The 19,919-nt window shown below is 38.0% G+C and overlaps 1 protein-coding gene across 1 annotated transcript in view; it reads left to right on the top strand.

Annotated features, from left to right (window-relative positions):
- FRK (fyn related Src family tyrosine kinase) overlaps nt 1-19,919 on the top strand; it is a 107,945-nt gene that overhangs the window by 10,049 nt on the left and 77,977 nt on the right. The gene's annotated exons all lie outside the window — the stretch shown is intronic.

Genomic DNA, 19,919 nt, shown 5'->3' with positions numbered 1-19,919 from the left:
GCCATGACTCAGCAAGTCCTGGAATTGTTCTGCTTGCAAAGTCACGACCAAGGAGTCATCTCTAGAGGGTTCCTGTGTCATTTCCGTGAAGTAGGTCTCTGGATACTTTCTCCAAAAATCTTTTCATCATTTCTACTCATTGGAGAAGATAGTCTGTGGGATTCAATAAACTTTTTGTATATATTCACTACATTGAAAGTACTGTTTTTTGAACAGTGGGAGACACCAGAATGAATAAGACAGTGCTTTTTCTCTAGAGAATTTTACAGTTTCTGGAGGTAAGACTAGTAGACCCAGAGTGTGCCTATTAGACAAAGGCTATGAGGAACACAACTGCAGTAAATTATTACTCATTTTGGAGAAGAACACACACCATGGACTACAGTGGGCCATCTCAGTAAGAGCATGCTGGAAAGGATGCATTATAGGATTAGGGGCAGTGACTTTGGGGGAGAATTTCAGGAAGCAAGGCTTTGCTCTGAAGTAAGGGTAATTGGATTGATCTTAATCAATTTTGTTGATAAGGATGGAAGGGCAGTTACAGCAGTCACTTATGTTCACCAGGATAGGAAGATGTTTGGTCATTTTTGTGGTTGGACAATGTCCCTGTTTTTGTGAGTGTTCAGACATGATTAAGAGTGACCTGTCTGGAGTTACTGTTTTGGCACAGCAGAAACAAATTTGACTAGTATCCATGAGGATGTGGGTTCGATGCCTGGCCTCGCTCAGTGGATTAAGGATCTGCCATTACCATGAACTGTGGTATAGATTGCAGACATGGCTTGCATCTGTTGTGTGCCTATAGTGTAGCCCAGCAGCTGCAGCTCCAATTCAAACTGTAGCCTGGAAACCTCCATAGCTGCAGGATTGGCCCTAAAAAGCAAAAAACAAACAAGTATACAAACAAAAAGACAGTGACCTGATCTTGTTTTTGTCTTGATCCTCATGGTCACAGAGTGGCCTTGTCTGATGTTGGTGTTTGATGAGGTGTTGTATGTTCAACAGGAGAACACCCAGGTCTAGTCATAAGCACCAGGCCAACTCCTGGATGCCAGGGACTGCTTTTCTCTTTGTCAGCCAGCATGAGACAGATGTTGATGAATGTCATAGAGTAGCACAACTGCCTGCCATATAGCATGCCCTTAAACATAACAGTTTAATTGATGAGTGAAGAAACAAACACATGGGTGAATGTGTGTAGAGAGAGAATAGCTCAGGCTGGGTTTGGGGAAAATCACAGCTTGCTGTCAGGATTCAGCATGCATGACGCCCTTCCAAGAAGGTTTTCCTAACCTTCCTAGAAAGAATTCATAATTTGTTTTCCCAGTGATTTTGTATATTGTAGTAGAGCAATGGTTAACAGAAACTGATGTTTGCTGAGAGCTTACTGCTCTGCTACTTGTCACACAAATGATTGCACTTGCATTATCTTATCTATTACAACCTGCTGAGGTAGATAATTTTATTATCTCTACTTACAGATGAGGAGACTGAAGCTGTAAGAGTTGAAACTGCTCAAAGCTACACAGCTAATAAATGGTGGAACTGAGACTTACTTGCTTCCAGCCTGCCTCTGGAACTTGTACTTTTATCATATAATGGCTAGTTGTAAAACTTTTACCTTTCATATCAGACTGGGAAGTTTTTGAGGGCAAGAGATTTGTGTTTCCTGTATCAGGCCTGGAAAACCTAAATAAGACAGTGTTTCTGCTCCAGAGAATTTATCATCTCAGGAGGTGAGACATCTATTTCCTTCTGAAATAAATTCTCTGCAGTATAAGCACTGTCTTATTCAGTTTTACTCAATGCTTATTGATGGGACAATTAAGTACAAGTTGGCTGTAAGAGAAGGGAAGTAAGAGTGTATTCAGGGAGTGGGATGTTGCATAGTGTAGTGGAAGCATTTACAGAGAGAGCAATGAGAAATCTGGAAAAAGAGATTGGGATGAGGTTTTGGAAAAGACGGTGTGTGCAAGGCTATAGAGGGTGGGTTTTGGAAATAGACGGGAAGGAGAACTTTGAGGAGAAGTGATAATGTGGGAATGGAATGGAGAGAGAAAGGATAGGCAGGGTAGGGAAGTGATACCAAATGTCCCTGGCAGGAGGTTATCAGGGTTTAATTTCTCTTTGCAGTACTATTAAAAAAAGTAAGAGTAGGTATATGAGCAACCTCATGAATGAAAAGACAAGAGGACTTAGGGGAAGGGAAATAATATTTTAAAGTACCTTCAATGTGCCAAACACACAAAACTACATACATGAGCTAATTTAATCTTTGTAATAGCCCCACAAGGCAAGTTTTCTTTCTTTGTCGTTGTCATTGTTCTTCTTTTTTTGGTCACACTCACAGCATGTGGAATTTCCTGGGCCTGGGATCAAACCCATGCTACCGCAGTGACAATGCAAGATCCTTAATCACTAGGCCACCAGGGAACTCCAAAGCAAATTTTCTTATCACTGTTTTTAGGCTGAGAAAGTTAAAACTCAAATTTAAATAAATCCAAGGGAATTCGTATCTGATAAATTGTTGAGGCAAAACTACAAATTAGATGTAGGAGAAGAGAGAGAGAAGATTAAAAAAATATGTTATTTGGGAACCATGTGAAATATTAGGAGAAATATACATTTCATAAAATACTTTTTATTGGAGGGTGTGGTTGAAGCAGAAAGGAAGACAATGCATTTACTTTTAGGCATGCTGAATGTGAAGTACTGATAGGCCATCCTAACAGAAATGTCCAGAAGTATGGAAATATAGAACTCTGGCAAGAAAGACAAATCTGTTTTGTAAGGATGGATTTTTAGAGGCATTCACACTGAGGTGTTACAGATATTACAGGAATATAAGAACTGCAGGGCGCTGTAGGCTTTATAAGGATTATGAGAACCATAGTGTGAGAGTGTAAGAAACAGGAGAAGGGGCCAAAGATCACCTCCTTTTTCCCCCCTATTTTTTAAAGTTTTATTGAAGTATAGTTGATTTACAATACTGTGATAATTTCTGCTTGTTCAATACACATATACATGCATCCCAAAGATCAGCTATTTAGGAATGCCTGTAGTTTAGGTGAGTAGGTGCAGTGAGTAGATTGTACTAATGGCCCTGTTGTTCACACTTCCTTGCAGTTGGCTGAGTAACTTGCTCTGGCCAAGGGGACGATTGTAAAAGTGACAAAAATAGACAGTGAGAAGGCCTTGCATGCTGGGGCTTGCTTTCTCATTGCTCTTGGGTTCTGTAACTACTATGAAAAAGCTCAAGTTTCAGACCTCTTGGAGGATGGAAGACCATGTGAAGAGAGGCCCTATTTGTCCCAGCTGACTTACCAGCCCAGTGGAGACTCCTGATCAAGCTCAGCTAAAATCAGAGGAGCCCATCCCACATTGCTCACCTTTATATTCCTAAGTTAACCAAACACAGTCAGCTATTCCATTTATCAATAGGTTCTATATCTGTGCAGTCAGTCAAATGTGATAGAAAATATTTGAAAAAATTCAGAAAGTTCCAAAAAGCAAACCTCTAATTTGAACCACGTTGGCAACAGTTTTCATAGCATTTACATTAGGTCTCATAAGTAATCTAGAGATGATTTAAATTAAAGGATGCGTGTAGGTTATATGCAAATAACACACAATTTAATGTAGGAAACTTGAGCATCTACAGATATTTGTGTCTTGAACCAATCCTCCTAAGATACAGGGAAGATGGTAGTTGTTACAAAGCAAAACCTAACTAATACAAAGAAGGAGAGACCTTGAAGGAAACAATGAAGAATATATAAAGTAGAAGAAAACAAAGAACATTTTTTTTTTTTTACATTTTTGGGTTTTTTTTATTAACGTATAGTTGATTTACAATATTGTGCCAATATCTGATGTACGGCAAAGTGACCCAGTCATACATATATGTACATTCTTTTTCTCATATCATCCCCCATCATGTTCTATCACAAGAGGTTGGACACAGTTCCCTGTGCTATTCAGTAGAACCTCATTGCCCACTCTTTCTAAATGTAATAGTTTGCATCTCAAAGAGAGTCTTATTCAAAATAAGAAGATAAAATGTCAAGAGGGTCAAATGCTAAAGAAAAGTCAAAGTCATGAGGAAATGAGTTTTGCTGGAAGATTACTGGTGACACTAAAAAAGCAGTTTTATGATGTAATTATGGATGATGTTATGCAGTAATGATAGAGAGTTATAATGAGGAGCCTCATGCTCTGTCTAGGACTCTGCACTGGGATGTTTAGGCTGGGTTGAGCCACAGAAGAACTGTGTGATAGGGTTCTACACATGGGGTTTGGGTCCATCCTGAGAATCAGAGTGGAGGAAAAGCACAATCAAAAGAGGTCACGGAACTTAGTTGCCTCCATCTCTCAGCAGAGCATTTAGGATCCTAAGGACTGTGTCTGTTGGATGGGAGTTAACAAAAGTTTCACCTTCTCTAAGAATCAAGGCTGGTGATTTTTCAACATTCTCTGGTAGGTTTAGATACATGGATTTGGAGTGAGAATAAGTCAAGAGCTTCAACTTTATCGCAGTTTGACCTTCCCAAAATTGTTGGAAAAAATAAAGAGTTTTTCTCTTGGGTGCTATACTCCCAATTTTGGGGTCATGTGGAAAGACTGAGTTTAGTTCAAGGTCTTAAAGTAGAGGCAGCAAATACATATAACTTTTAAAGAAGTTAGTCTGTGAAGGACAAGAGAGGTATAGGACCATGGAGACGGCCCCTAACTTTACAATGGTTTGACTTTATGATTTTTCAACTTCACGCTTGTATGAAAGTGATATGCATTCAGTAGAAACTGTACTTCAAGTTTCGAATTTTAGTCTTTTCCTGGGCTGGCGATATGCTGTCCTAGCCTGGCTTGTGATGCTGGACTGTGGCAGGGAGCTGCAGCTCCCAATCAACGATGCCATCATGAGGTTATAAACCATGTGTTTTTCATTCACAATACAATATTCAAAAATTACATGAGATATTCAACACTTTATTATAAAATAGTCTTATTAGATGATTTCACCCAACTGTAAGCTAATGTAAATGGTATGAGCACAGAAAAGAAAGGCTAGGCTAAGCTGTGGTGTTCAGTAGGATATATGTATTAAATGCAGTTTTATAGTTATAGGATATTCCTCAATTTAACTTCAGGCTATTATAATACAATGAATACAATGATGTTTCAGATAAAAACAGTACAAAAGTGACTCAATATCTTGTATCTGTGTTATGCAGTAGTTTGTAGGAAAACAGGCATATACTGATTTTGATGCCGAATCACTTCAATCTTCTGTACTACCTCTTATCAAAAGCCTTACTTAAAAAAGCAGTAGTTTAGAGAAATGGAAAATCATGCTATTGATTTAGTAAGTCCTGTTAAAATGGTAGAAAACAAAATAGTTACCTGGTAATTAATGAGCATCAAACGATCCCCACAGATGATTTTTTCCTTATGATAATTTTGGTGCCTAGTGAAACCCTTGATATCTTTTAAAGCATAATTGTCCATTTTCCAAAAAAATTCATATTATTAAATATTCTAATTTACCGATGGCTTTTAAAAAACTTTATTTTTTAAAAAAACATGTTTGGTAAATACAGGGGAATATGTGCAACTTTAAGGTTAGATTTAAAACATGATGATTAATGAGCATCCATTTAACCAGCTAGCTTATGACCTAGACTGTTACTAGTAATGATCCTATGAGTTCTTCCCCTCCCCCATCTCCATAGTAAAACCTTTTCCTGAAAGATACTGATAGCAATTCAATATGCAATAGAAAAAGACTGGAATCAATCCAAATGTCCATTAATAGGAGGGGGATAAATTGTGGTTTATTTATTCAATGATATATTATACAATAATGAAAATGATGAATCGAGTGGCATGCAATAGCATGGGTATATTTTGGAAGTATAATGTTGAATAGAAAGAAAATTTCAAGAGATTGTACAGAAAATATAATTCAATTTTATGAAGTCTACAAATAAAACCAAATAATATACTGTTGGCCATGTGTGTTAGTAAACTATAGAATAAAATAAGGGAATGATAAACAGGTATTTGATTTACTTAGCTGAGTATTGTGGATTCTATGCTTCTGTTGAACCTTTAAAGAACTGATTAGAAGAATGATTTTCATGATTCATCATGAACAGTAAAGGTTACAAATATGCTGGCCAAAAGCTATTGTGATTAATCATATATAGTTCATGACTCTATCTTCCTCACAAAACTATTTTCACTGAATTATCCTCACACAAATCCTCCTCACATAAATGAGACGTACAAACATAGCTTTCGCAATTACCATTGTCACTATTCGCTGTGACTTTTGAGATACCCCTTCCCCAAATTCCAATGACTTGTAGACCATGGCCTCTTAAAGGTTCCAGAGATGGCTTGAGACAGCCCATGAACCCTCCAAAATTGTATATAAAATTTGTATGATGTATATTTGTGCATTTTTTAGGTAAGAGGTTACAGGTTTTATGATATTCTAAAAAGAGTCATCTTTAAAAAGTGTAAGAACATGTTGTAAAATTAGCACAGGCAAAGTTTGTTTCTCTTGAAAACTTAATGTACTTCCTTATAGCAGATAATAAATTCTTAATTTATTACGTATCACATTTTCATTCTTAGCTACCAGGAAGCTCAAAGTCCAGTTAAACGCTTTTCCATAATAACCATATTTGACCTTAAGTCTGGCTTATTTTCTTCTTTCTGTCTCTCTTTCTTCTTTTTGAATTCTTTTTTATTTCTATCCTACAGAACATGTGTTGGGTTCTGCAGGGATCTGTTGTTACAACCTACTTTAATATGTAAATAACAATCAGTCTAGACATGCTTTATGTTTCAGGATCTTAAATGATAAAGAAAAATAAATTTATATTTTAATCTATATACTAATTAAAGAGTACTTTGAAAAACTGTCTTTCTGAATATGGTTGAGGACCTAATTCTAAGCCAAATTAACGGGTTATTTATTAGACAGAATGCGATTAATGACTATTGGCCAAAAACGCAGACGTGGCTCGGATCCCGCATTTCTGTGGCTCTGATGTAGGCTGGTAGCTACAGCTCCGATTAGACCCCTAGCCTGGGAACCTCCCATATGCCGCGGGAGTGGCCCAAGAAATGGCAAAAAGACAAAAAAAAAAAAAAAAAGGCAGATGAATTTTTAGTAAACATCAAAAAAGAGAGTAAGGAACAAGCAGAATATACATAATTAAAAATAAAATAAATCTGATGGCATCCCATTGTGACTCAGTGGGTTAAGAATAGTGTCCATGAGGATGTGGGTCCCATCCCTGGCCTCGCTCAGTGGGTTAAGGATCTGGCACAAGCTGCAGGGTAGGCCGCAGATGCAGCTCGGATCTGGTGTTGCTGCGGCTGTGGTGTAGGCCTGCAGCTGCAGCTCTGATTTGACCACTAGCCTGGGAACTTCCATATGCTGTAGGTGTGGCCATAAAAAGAAAAAAGAAAAAAAAACCCGTGGATATTTAAGGAAAGCAAATTAAGTGAATGTGTGAAAAATTAGAGAAATAGCAAGAGGGATTGGTGAGCAGATAGTAGCATGGCTTGATTTGTATTTGAGGGAAGACTAGGTAAGGATACTATGCTGAGAATGGAAATAAGTGAGACAAATGCGGGTGTGTAGAGAAGTTCACGATTATAAGCTTATATTATTTTAAACTGTATTTTAAAAACTATCCCTAGAGTTTTTGCATTTGTGTTACATAACATTTTTACTAAGGAGACTTTAAACTGATGCAACTTTCCTAACTCAGGCTTTCTGTTGCGTCCATGGTGAAGAAAATTAAATGCTCATTGTTGTCCTTGAAAGTTAAATCCTTTTCTCCTCTCATTCTACCATCTTTCTCTCACCCAAACGATATGTTACATGTTAGTGTTGATGATCATCTTTCACGATGTCAGAGGAAAAGAACCCACAAAGATTCATATACTCATCGTTATAGAGAATGAGACCAAGCAAATGATTTCAGGGACCTGTGAATGACTTGACCTCCTGCCTGTACTGTGGACAAACAGGGTTGAAGCAATTTGATAGTGATATAAGAAGCCTTTTACATCACTGATGAAAAACTGGCTGTACAGGAAAGGTAGTAAAACAAAAGACTTCTGTAGCAGTGAGAGGAAGCTGATAGCTTTGCTTGCTCCCATTGATTCAGAAGGTCTCACAGAGAATGTGCTGACGTTTTCAGGTGTGTCTGACATTCTCCATTAGGGCAAACATGAAGGATTAATTATTTGCCGACTTAATAGTCAAAGAAATACTGTGTCCATAATAGTAAAAGCAACTTTTGTTCTGATGACATGTTCACAGGTAGACTATGAAATCTTTGAATAATTAAAAGAATTTATAATTGGGAGTTCCCGTCGTGGCGCAGTGGTTAACGAATCCGACTAGGAACCATGAGGTTGCGGGTTCGTTCCCTGCCCTTGCTCAGTGGGTTAACGATCCGGTGTTGCCGTGAGCTGTGGTGTAGGTTGCAGACGCGGCTCAGATCCTGCGTTGCTGTGGCTCTGGCATAGGCTGGTGGCTACAGCTCCAATTAGACCCCTAGCCTGGGAACCTCCATATGCTGCGGGAGCAGCCCAAGAAATAGCAAAAAAAAAAAAAAAAAAAAAAAAAAAAAAAAAAAAAGACAAAGAAGAATTTATAACTGAACATTTATCCCAGCAAGTTTATATAAGTTTCTGCACAGTTCCAATGATGGTTTTTCCTAGGACAGAACTCACTTCGCTCACCTTATCTGTACATTTACATTTGCAGTTAAGAAAACTGATATTTATCTTGTAAAGCCATGTCATTTATTTAATGGACAAAATACTATTTTTTCCTTTTCAAAGGGACGTTTTCAGTTGATTTGACTTTGAACTTAATAGAAGCCAATTTTCAAATGCAAAGGAAGAACCTCTCTCAGGAATCTTTGTTCAGCAGTTCTGAGAAGATAAAATATTTCAAAAAGCATTTTAACATTCTAATTGCATTATTGCAGCTTAAAGAGATAATTGAACACAATAAATTAGTTTTGTACAGGGGATATTGTGAGAAAAATGATCCCAACTTGTTTTTCAAACTTCTTTTTTTTATCCATTCGATATATTTAAGCAAATTTTGGTTGCTATAATTTTGTGCCACTATAAAGAAGTAGGAGTATAAAGAATAGATGGTTTCGTTTGAGCCAGTTGAAGAAAGTTAAGCATGTTTGCAGAGGGCAACCCAAGTAGTTGGCACGGTTTGCTGCATTCCTGGAGCTTACCTTATCTGGTGGATTTCATCCCTGCTGAAAGAGGGGAGCAAATTGTCCTTGTTACCTGAGGATTTGTCATGGGGAGAGGCTTTGTCCAAGTAAAGAAGGAAACTTTGTCTTTTCTTCTTAAATTGCTGATCTACTTTTAGAAACCAAGTATTTGGTCAAACTTATTAAAAAGAGCAGACAGGGAAGTTCCCTTCGTGGCTTCGTAGTTAATGAACTAGACTAGGATCCATGAGACCTTCCATATGTTGCAGGTGCAGCCCTAAAAAGCAAAAAAAAAAAAAAAAAAAGGGCAGATAGCTCTCCTACTGCATGTCCCTGAGTGGACAATTGAAGTGAAATCAAGTTTAATGGAACTTGGAGGGAATAGTCATTGAGAAAGAGAGCCAAGTGAAGAGAAAGGAAATAGACAGAATGAAGACAAGGGGGAGGAGATGAAGGAGAGGAATAAGGAAGGAGAAGGCAGTATTTAAATTTCTACTACAAAGGAAAATAAATGTCAATCACAGTGAATGTTCTTCTCTACTGTAAATAGAAACCATAGAAACAGAGGTTCACCTGCTCACTGTTTATTCATGAGAAGTTGTTGCAACACAAAAACTCAGTTCCTGTGAGTTTAGCCACCAATATTGCAGAAAAAAAAAATCAGTACAGTGGAGTAATAAGGAAAAACTTTAATAAAAACTCTACTAAGAGGTCACTAATTTGGAGAGCTTGATTTTAAGGAGTAGCTACATAAATTGTATGAAAATATTCCTTGCTTCTACCTTTGGTGATTTAGTCATTTGTTACATTTAATTCAAATTCATTAACTATCATGCACAATATTTTGCTACTCAAATATGTTAGCAGATTAGAACTTTGAAATGGAAGTTTTGCTCAATGTTATTAGGTAGAAGGTTTCTGGAAGTATGTTTCTGATGCATGGATAGGAGTGAATAATGGCTGTGTGCCTATTGGAAAAGAATAAGCAAGTTGAGAACGTGCCTGAATCTTAAGCAGCCTGTTCAACTGAAATTGAATCTATAGATATTGACTTATAAAAATTCTTGACTTCTCAAGCTTGACACTATAATTTAAATCCTAATTAGTAAAGAATTAAGTTATTTTTCAGAATAAATTTTCTCTTGGAAAGCCATGTAGCAGCAAGCAAATAAAATCAACATTTTTGACTCCTAAAAATAATTTGTAACTCCTCTTTCCCTCTGACTATTGCACATTAACCTCCTCTCTTACACAGCAAATCTGAAAAGTTGACTTTACTCTGGGTCTGTTTCTCTGTCTCTCAACTCACCCCCCCATACACCTAAACACACAGTTAATTTTTTTTTTTTTTTTTACTGTGGACATTTTCAAGTATTTACAAACTATAGAAAACAGTACTCCATGTCTCATCATTCAGCTTCAACACATATCCTTATACTCCTTCTTCCCACCCATACCCCCACCCTACCACTGGGTTATTTTGAAGCAAATCCTAGACATCATGTAATTCTATCCCTAAGTTCTTTGGTAGGTATCTCTAAAATACATGAAATACTCTTCACAAACAAATAAACATAATTACAATATAACGATCACCCCTAAAAAATTAAAATAACCCTCATATCACCAAACATGTCGTAATTCCCATAGTTTTAGAAACCTTTTTTAAACTTTGTTTGAGCTGAATTTTTGTGGTTTTTCTTTGTGGTTTGTGAATTGGTCGATTGTAATCTCCAATTGGTCGATTACAATTGGTCGATTGTAATCTCTTTTTTAATCTCTTTTAACATGGATCCCTCCTCTGTGTTTATTCCTTGAAATGTATTTCCTTTGCCTGTAGAGTTTCCCACAAAAGGATTTTGCTGACTGATTCTCCCTTGAACTGACTGCAGTTGGAATTTTACCACTCCAGGAAGCTGCTCTTGCTAAAGGTCATCAAGGAAATGCCACTTTGCAAAATCCATTGGTCAGGTCTTTGTCTTTACCTTAGTTATCTTACAAAACTACTTAACGCCCTTGGTAACTCCATCATCCTTTTTTTTTTTTTTTTTTGCATTTTAGGGCTGCACCCGTAGCATATGGAGGTGCCCAGGCTAGGGGTGTAATCAGAGCTACACTGCCGACCTACACCACAGCTACAGCAACGCCAGATCTGAGCCGCATCTGCGAACTACACCACAGCTCATGGCAATGCCGGAGCCTTAACCCACTAAACGTGGCCAGGGATTGAACCCTCACCCTCATGGTTCCTAGTTGGATTTGTTTCTGTTGTGCCAGGGTGGCAACTCCAGCTCCACCATTCTTAATATACCTCTTTTCATCGATCTTCAGGACATCCACTCACCTGTTTCCTCCTGCATCACAGACTGAGACATTTGTGTTGGCTCCATCTCATCTCACTGTCCGCTGAGTATCAGAGTGCCCTGTCCCCATCCTCTAAGCTTGATCCTCTTTTCTGTCTGGCCTCATTTTTTTGGTTGTTGAGTTCAACTTGGGACATGTATATTCAGTGATCTCTTTGACATCACTCCATCCCCATGGAAGTTTCCAAATGCCAGGCATTTCTAATACTTCCAAAACTGAGCCCCAACATTCCTCCTCTGAACCTCTTCTACAGTCTTGCCCGGCTCTGTCAGTAGCAACTACACCTCCACCAGCTCAGGCCAAATAGCTGGGAATCTCCTTGTCTGCCATTTTCCTTTCATAACTTGTAGTCAATCATAACTTGTCTGCCATTTTCCTTTCATAACTTGTAGTCATCATTCGGTCTCCACCTTCAATAAATAGTCTCAAATCAGTATCTCACCAGCTCCTGTCATCATCTGGTCCAACCCACCTTGATCTTTCTTTTGTTTGTTTTTTTCTTTTTTGGCTGCCTCCCTCCCAGCATTTGGAGTTCCAAGGATGAGATCCGGAGTGTCTGAACCACAGCTGTAGCAACATGGATCCTCCAACTTACTGGGCTGGGCTGGAAATTGAACCTGCCTTCCTGGAGCTGCAGAGACACTGCCAATCCCATTGCACCACAGCAAGAACTCCTTAAGCTGATTTTTTTAATCTGATTTACTGGGATTAGCATCGTAACTGGCCTTTCTGATTTAACCATTGCCTTAAATATAATCTGAGCTCAATCCAACAGGCAGTGACTCTGTTAAAGTGCCAGGAAATTAAAATGACAACTGTGCTTGCAATTCTCCAGCAGCTTCCCATCTCACTTAAAGTTAACTCCCAGTCTCCCTCCAGTGACACCCCCCAGCCCCATCTTCACCATTACATCACTGACTTCATTCCTTACTTCTCCTTCTCCCTTTGGCTTCTACTGCTGCCACAGGACTTGTCTTGAGGGTGGGGGTGGGGTGGGGAAGGGTGGGTCTAGCCAAAAATGATTTTGTAAAACTTTTTTTAGAGTTTGGAATTTGAATTGTTCTGACTCCTTAAACCTGTAAGACATAGGGAGAAATGAAGAATTTTGCAGGTGGTCTCACAGATGCAATACCTTACTCTACTCTGAACCTTTGATATATGAGTGTGGCGAAATTACTCCTAAATTATCTATTTTGATACTAATGGAGAAGAAGTTTTCCGTGGTCCATGAAAATGTACATTCATTCGAAGATTATTGGAGCACATAATCGTTTTAGGTCTGTTGATGGTTGGGAAAGACTATTATTTTCGCTGAGATATTGGAATTGAAGATAGCTTTTTAATTAGCTTGTGCTGATGTTTTCTCTGTGTCTGGCATTTCAAACTGATTCTTATCAATAAGGGGCAGCCTATGTTCCATTGTACAGGTTTAAGAGCATAGTCTTTCTTGCTCCCAACGCTGAGGGCAAGAAGGAAAATCTAGGAGTTGAACAAATTGGTTTCTTGTATGTATAACATCAATAAAAAGCTGTGTTATTAATAAACAGGTATCTAGATTTCAGTCTTAGGCGTTTCAAAATCCTTGACATTGCATTTGCTTTTCTCTTACTTATGTCTTTACAGAAGGATTTTTCTTAATGAATTCAGTGCAGTGTAGGCACATCTAAAAATAGCTCTAAACAGGAGTTCCCATCCTGGTGCAGCAGAAACGAATCCGACTAGGAACCGTGAGGTTGCAGGTTTGATCTCTGCTCAGTGGGTTAAGGATCCGGCATTGCTGTGAGCTGTGGTGTAGGTCCCAGAGGTGGCTTGGATCCTGCATTGCTGTGGCTGTGGCTTAGGCTGGCAGCTAGACCTCTAGCCTCGGAACATCCATATGCTGGAAGTGTGGTTCTAAAAAGAAAAAAGACACACACACACACACACAAAAGAAGAAGGTACCTGAGCCTCTGATGACCTCTCAGCCCAGAGCTGCCACATCAGCTGGGAGTTTCATAAGAGAGAGAAATAAACTTCTGTCTAAAAAAAAAAAGCTCTAAACATAAAAATAATATGAGTCAATTCTGTGTTGTCATCATGTAAAATTACCCTCTGCTTCTCAAATATGTTCTGCCTTCCCCTAAGAAATTAAACACAGGCATGAAATATAAATGAAGATGTGTTTGCTGTGATGCTCCTTGACATTTTAGGGATAATTAACAGGACTTCGAATATTAACCAACATTAATTAACAATGTAAAGTGCCTTAAACGTGAAATGTAATAACAATGCTGAGTAGATTAGCCACATTCATCAATACACCTCATGCTTAAAGATTTGTTTTTGAATGCTGCATTATTAAACAAGTTGATTGTGCCTACCTCATGAACCAGGGGTTTCTGCTGTATTCACTGTAGATATTACTCTGTTGAGTCTGTTGTGGTGCTGAGAACAGGCTCCAGGGTCTGAGTAGGCAGGGTGACAGGATGATGGAGGTGTGGTTCTGGGAAAAGCAAGAGGGGGATGGGAGCGGGGAGCAGAAAGGAGAGAGAATAGTCCTTCGGGTATCCCACAAAATGCAGTTTCTTGTGGCATGGAAATCCTGGCCACTCTATGATATTGCTGACTTACTTCCCATGAATCCAAGAACTCAGCCAAAAGCATGCCCCTGGTGGTGCTATTTGTGGATTCTCTTCACTCATAATATCTATACCATTCATTTTCATGCAAGCAACTTGTGGCCAGAATGGCTTTTTGCCTTAGCAGCCCATCCTCTCATGACAGTGTTGCATGGTTCCTGCCTTGGACACTTTTTATAAATACTACTACGATGATTTTCAGGTTTCCTTCCTTGTAGATAGTGGCTGGCTCCTTCTGTAAGCCCTGATCCTACCTCTGAATAGTTCTTTTTTTTTGTCTTTTTTGTCCTTTTAGGGCCGCACCCACGACATATGGAGGTTCCCAGGCTAGGGGCCTAATTGGAGCTGTTTGCTGCTGGCCTACACAGCAGCCACAGCAATGCGGGATCCGAGCCGCATCTGCGAGCTACACCATGGCTCAAGGCAATGCTGGATCCTTAACCCACTGAGCGAGGCCAGGGATCAAACCCACAACCTCATGGTTCCTAGTCAGATTCATTTCTGCTGCACCACAATGGGAACTCCTGAATGGTTCTTTTTGACCATTGTCTCTCACTACCCTGCCTCATTCCTGTACATTAGCATTTCTTAAAAAAACCCTCAAAGTTCTTAATTCATTTTGGTTTTATTCTAATGTTTTTTATCTTAATCTTTTGAATCATTTTTAAAATCCATTAACTTTTTTTTGTTTATTGAATCTGTTGTCGACCTATATGACACTGGATTAAAAATCTTTTCTTTTCCCTTTCAATTTCAGATAGTTCTCGTTTTATGTTACTTTCATCTATCCTATTTTATATATATGAACATACTTTAATTTTTTAGTGGGAATGTATTATACCTTTATTCAACATTCAAATGATCTCTGTGAGTGAATAGAGCAGCATGCTTTTATTTATTTTTTTAGAGTGCAGTTGATTTATAGTGTTGTGTCAATTTCTGCTGTACAGCACAGTGACCCAGTCATACAAGTATATACATTCTTTTTCTAATGTATCTTCCATCATGTTCTGTTCCTAGAGATTGGACATAGTTCCCTGTGCCGTACAGTAGGACCCCACTGCTTATCCATTTTAAATATAATAGTTTGCATCTACCAACCCCAAGCTTCCTGTTCATCCCACTCCTTTCTACCTCCCCACTGGCAACCACAAGTCTGCTCTCCATGTCCATGATCTGTTTCTGTTTTGTAGATAGGATCAATTGTGCATATTTTAGATATCACGTATAAGTGATATCATGTGGTATTTGCCTTTTTCTTTCTCACTTCGTTCAGTTAGTATGAGAATCTCTAATTGCATCCACGTTGCTGCAAATGGCATTATTTTGTCCTTTTTTATTCCATTATATTTATGTACCATATCTTCTGAATTCATTCATCTCTCGGTAGACATTTAGGTTGCTTGTTATAATTGTCAATTACAATGACTTTTTCTTTTTTGTCCTTTTAGGGCCACACCCACAGCTTATGTAAGTTCCCAGGCTAGGGATTGAATAGGAGGTGCAGCTACAGGCCTATGCCACGGCCACAGCAAGGCCAGATCCAAGCCACATCTGTGACCTATGTCACAGCTTGCAGCAATGCTGGATCTTCTTCCCAGTGAGCGAGGACAGGGATCCAACCTGCATCCTCATGGATACTAGGTGGGTTATTAACCTGCTGAACCACAACAGGAACTCCTACAATGACCAAATTTTTTATTTTGATGTTTTAAAAAAACTCCAAATGCCAATTTTTCTAAATTAATATTGTTTTTTCTAGATTAAAAAATTAAATGGATAAGTACCTATCTAATATTTTACTTTTATTATTTCTGTATCTTTCTACCTTTGTGCCCCAAATAATAAAACATGCACATAAATTTGATCTTTTAAACCAGTCTTAAATTCTATGACTTGATGGCCCATTTAGGCTGCTGAATATCCGTTATTCATTATATAACATTCATTTGCTTATATGGTATTTACTGTTATAAGTATTCTCCTTTATCATCCTATTTGATACTTCAAAAATTATGGCTCCTTGTCTTTTCTATAGCGGCTCTTTATTTGGGACTTTTTGTTTTGCTCTACTACTATGATGTACGCTTGTGGGAGCACATGCATAAAGCAAATGGCCATATCCAAGACTTTTTGGGATTTATTATGAACTCCTCATCATTGCTTCCCTACTCCATACCCTTATTCCTTGCCCTATTTTGACATAGTTTCTCTGTTTCTCAAGGTCCCAAGTCATGACTTCATTTACTTACAGGCTGCATGTCTTTCCTTCTGATAAATCATTCCTGAGGATTATCTCTATAAAAATTCATGTTTTGTCTTCTCAAAACCTTTTCTTCTCTATCTTGAATCCCTAAGAACTTGGCTCCTTGACAGACAGCTTATCCACATTCCTGACACTTTTTCATCAGTGAAAACAAATCTATCTATCTATCTATCTATCTATCTATCTATCTATCTATCTATCTATCTATCTATCTATCTATATCTATCTATCTATCTATCTATCTATCTATCTATCTATCATCTATTATGTTCTTATATTAGCTGATGTTTGAACTACTTTAGCCCCTATAATTGCCCCTATTATGCTGTGGGAACGTGGAATTTACTTAAACAACAACAACAATAACAACATTAAATTTCTGGGCACTGTAACTGAAGAATTACTCTAGGTGCATCTCTTCAGTCACTTAGCATTTCCTTACTAATCAGTATGGTTTTTTTTCATCATCTCACTGACTTCAAACAATTTACTGTAAACCTAGGGTACAGGACTTTGTGCCCTGTGGCTTGGTTCTCTGTCATCTTTCTAGAAGTGATTGTTTGTCTTCTCTTTGTTCCTTTTTTCACTTTATCAATATATGCTATTTTGCTTGCTATTCAAATTTGGTTCATTGAGAATTGTAGCAACTAAAATACAGCTAATAATTTGGATACTTTTAAGTACATGATACAATTGATATTTTGGCATCTAGTGCCACAGTAACTTGTTACTGCTACAACCATTAATGCTTACAGCATAGATAAAATAAACTTGAGCTTCTTCTTTCTAGTGCTATTATTTTTTAAACAAGAAAGCATATTAAATTATAAGCAAGTGGGATAACTGAATTTTAAGAGAGTGTGCAATTTGTAAGTGTCAGTTTTTTAAATAAAGATTTTATTTTGAGATAATGGTAGGTTTACATGGAGTTAATAGAGATAATATAGGGAGATTCAGTGTATCTTTTACCCCATCTTTCAAAACTACACTGCAGAGTAACAATTTCAGAACCAAGATTTTTGCTTTTCAGGACCACACCAATGGCATATGGAAGTTCCCAGGCTAGGGGTCGAATTGGAGCTACAGCCTACACATAGCCACAGCAATGCGGGATCCACACTGCAACTGTGACCTATATCACAGCTCATGGCAACGCTGGATCCTTAACCCAATGAGCGAGGCCAGGGATCGAACCTGCCTCCTCATGGATACTAGTCAGGTTTGTTACACTGAGTCACAAAGGAAACTACCCAGAACAAAGATATTGATATGAATGTAGCTTTAGATGCAAGCAATCCCATCACCAACTTCTTACTCTTTACCAAGAATCCCTCTTCTCACTCTTCCAATCAGCCACTGCCCTGCTTCTCACCACCCTAGCTCTGGTCCCTCCAACCCTTGGCCCTGACCCTTGAAAAGTACTAACTGCCATTTCTTCAGTTTTATTTCAAGAATGTTACACAAATGCAATTATGCCTTTGGAGACTGGATTTATTTTCTCAGTTAGTATAGTTCCCTGGCAGTTCATGCAGGTTGTTATAGGAATTGAAAGTTTGCTTCTTTTCATTGTTGCATAGGATCCCACGATGTATGTGCACACAGTTTGTTTAACCATTCACACACTGAAGGGTATTTGAGTTATTTCCATTTTTTGGCTCTAATAAGTAAAGCTTCTATAAACATTCTTATTCAGGTTTTTGTGTGAATATCAGTTTCATTCCTCTAAGATGAATGCCCAAGAGTATAACTGCTAAGTATATAGTAGTTGCGTTGCAGTTTTATAAAAATCTGCCAAGCTGTTATCCAGAGTGGCCACAACATTTATATTCCCACCAGCAATGTATGAGTGATCCAGCTGCTCTACATCCTCACCAACATTTAGTATTGCCATTCTGGTTTATTTTAGCCATTCTGATAAATGGTAATGGTATCTTTTAATCTGCATTTCCCTGGTGGCTAACATTGAACGTCTTTTTATGTGTTTATTTACCTTTGGCATATCCACTTCTGTGATGTGTCTCTTTACGTCTTTTGTTCATTTCCTAAAAGGACTTTTTTCCCTTCTGTTGAGTTTTAAGAATTCTTTCTATATTCTAGACACTAATCCCTTGCCAGGTATGTGGTTGGCATTATTATTCATGTTTTCTTTCAGTCTGTCGGTTGTCTTTTTGTCTCCTTAATGATGTCTTTCACAGAGCAAAAGTTTTTAATTTTGCTGAGCTTCATTTTGGCATTTCCTATTACGTATCATACTTTTGAGGAAAATTTAAGATCTCTTTGCCTAGCCCTAGATTTAGAAGATTTTCTCTTTGATTTTACATTAGTGCCTTTTAAAGAGACTTACTTGCTTCACTCTTCTGAACTGAAATCAGTAGTCTTGATTCCAGGGTCAAAATCTATTTAAATGAATACATGGGTGAATTAGCCAGAGTCTATATAGCTGGAGTCTTTCAAAAATATTGTTGATGGCCCTAGCATTTTGAAGAACACGTAAATGTCTCTACTGTAGTACTGTCATGAAGAAGGAAGAGCATGGAAAATTAGACCCCTGCTCTCTATGCCTTTTCGAGTTACTGGTAGATTATTCAAATGACGGGCATCTACTGGGAAAGGCCAAGAAGACAGCTGAGGTCAGAGGTCAGGCAGCAGTTGGAACATATTCATTTCTAGGGAGTAAATGGCAGACTTTGGAGTCAAGCATAAACCTAGAAATTTAGCCTGTTCTCCTAAGTGTGTTTACCACCCTGGATTACAGAATCAATGCTACATGACTCACAGTATTAACAAAGGATTATAACACATGGAAGATTAGTAATAGGTAAGAACATTGCTGAGAAATTGACTGTCAGAGAAAGATGCAGTTGCATACCTTGGGTGTCTAATAGGCTTGGTCTTCTAAAAGATCAAAATTATAAAGGTATGGCTTCAAGCTTTACTATTTCTAGAAAGGGTTTGAGTACTTTGAGAATATGTTCATGATTCAGGCATAAGTTCACCATGACTTCATTAGAAGTGGTAGTTTCCTTTGGGAACTGAAATTCAAAATGATTTTTTGTTGTTAAATACATATAGCATAAAATTCACATACAGATGTTAAGACAGTTGAAGGTCATTTTTCAAATAAATGCAAACATGAGTTTTTGTTTACTTCCTGGTCTTGATATTTCCTCAAACAAACAAACAAACAAACAAACAAAACTAGCTAACCAGAAGCATAGCTTTGCATAACACATTGAAGATAAGAATATTTACTTTCCTGACTTCAGGCTTTGAGCACCAGTTAGTCCTCTCAAAATTGTGAGTATGTCTATACTGTTATAATCAAAGAAACTGTGGCTGTCTTTGTGGTAATGTCTGACAGATGTTATGGGGCTGTACTAAACCCAATTTCTCCTTTTCATGGAA

The sequence above is a fragment of the Sus scrofa genome, chromosome 1, assembly GCF_000003025.6.
Source record: "Sus scrofa isolate TJ Tabasco breed Duroc chromosome 1, Sscrofa11.1, whole genome shotgun sequence".
Taxonomy (NCBI): Eukaryota; Metazoa; Chordata; class Mammalia; order Artiodactyla; family Suidae; genus Sus; species Sus scrofa.
The sequence above is the reverse complement of the archived record's forward strand: the minus strand, read 5'-3'. Positions and strand labels throughout refer to the sequence as shown.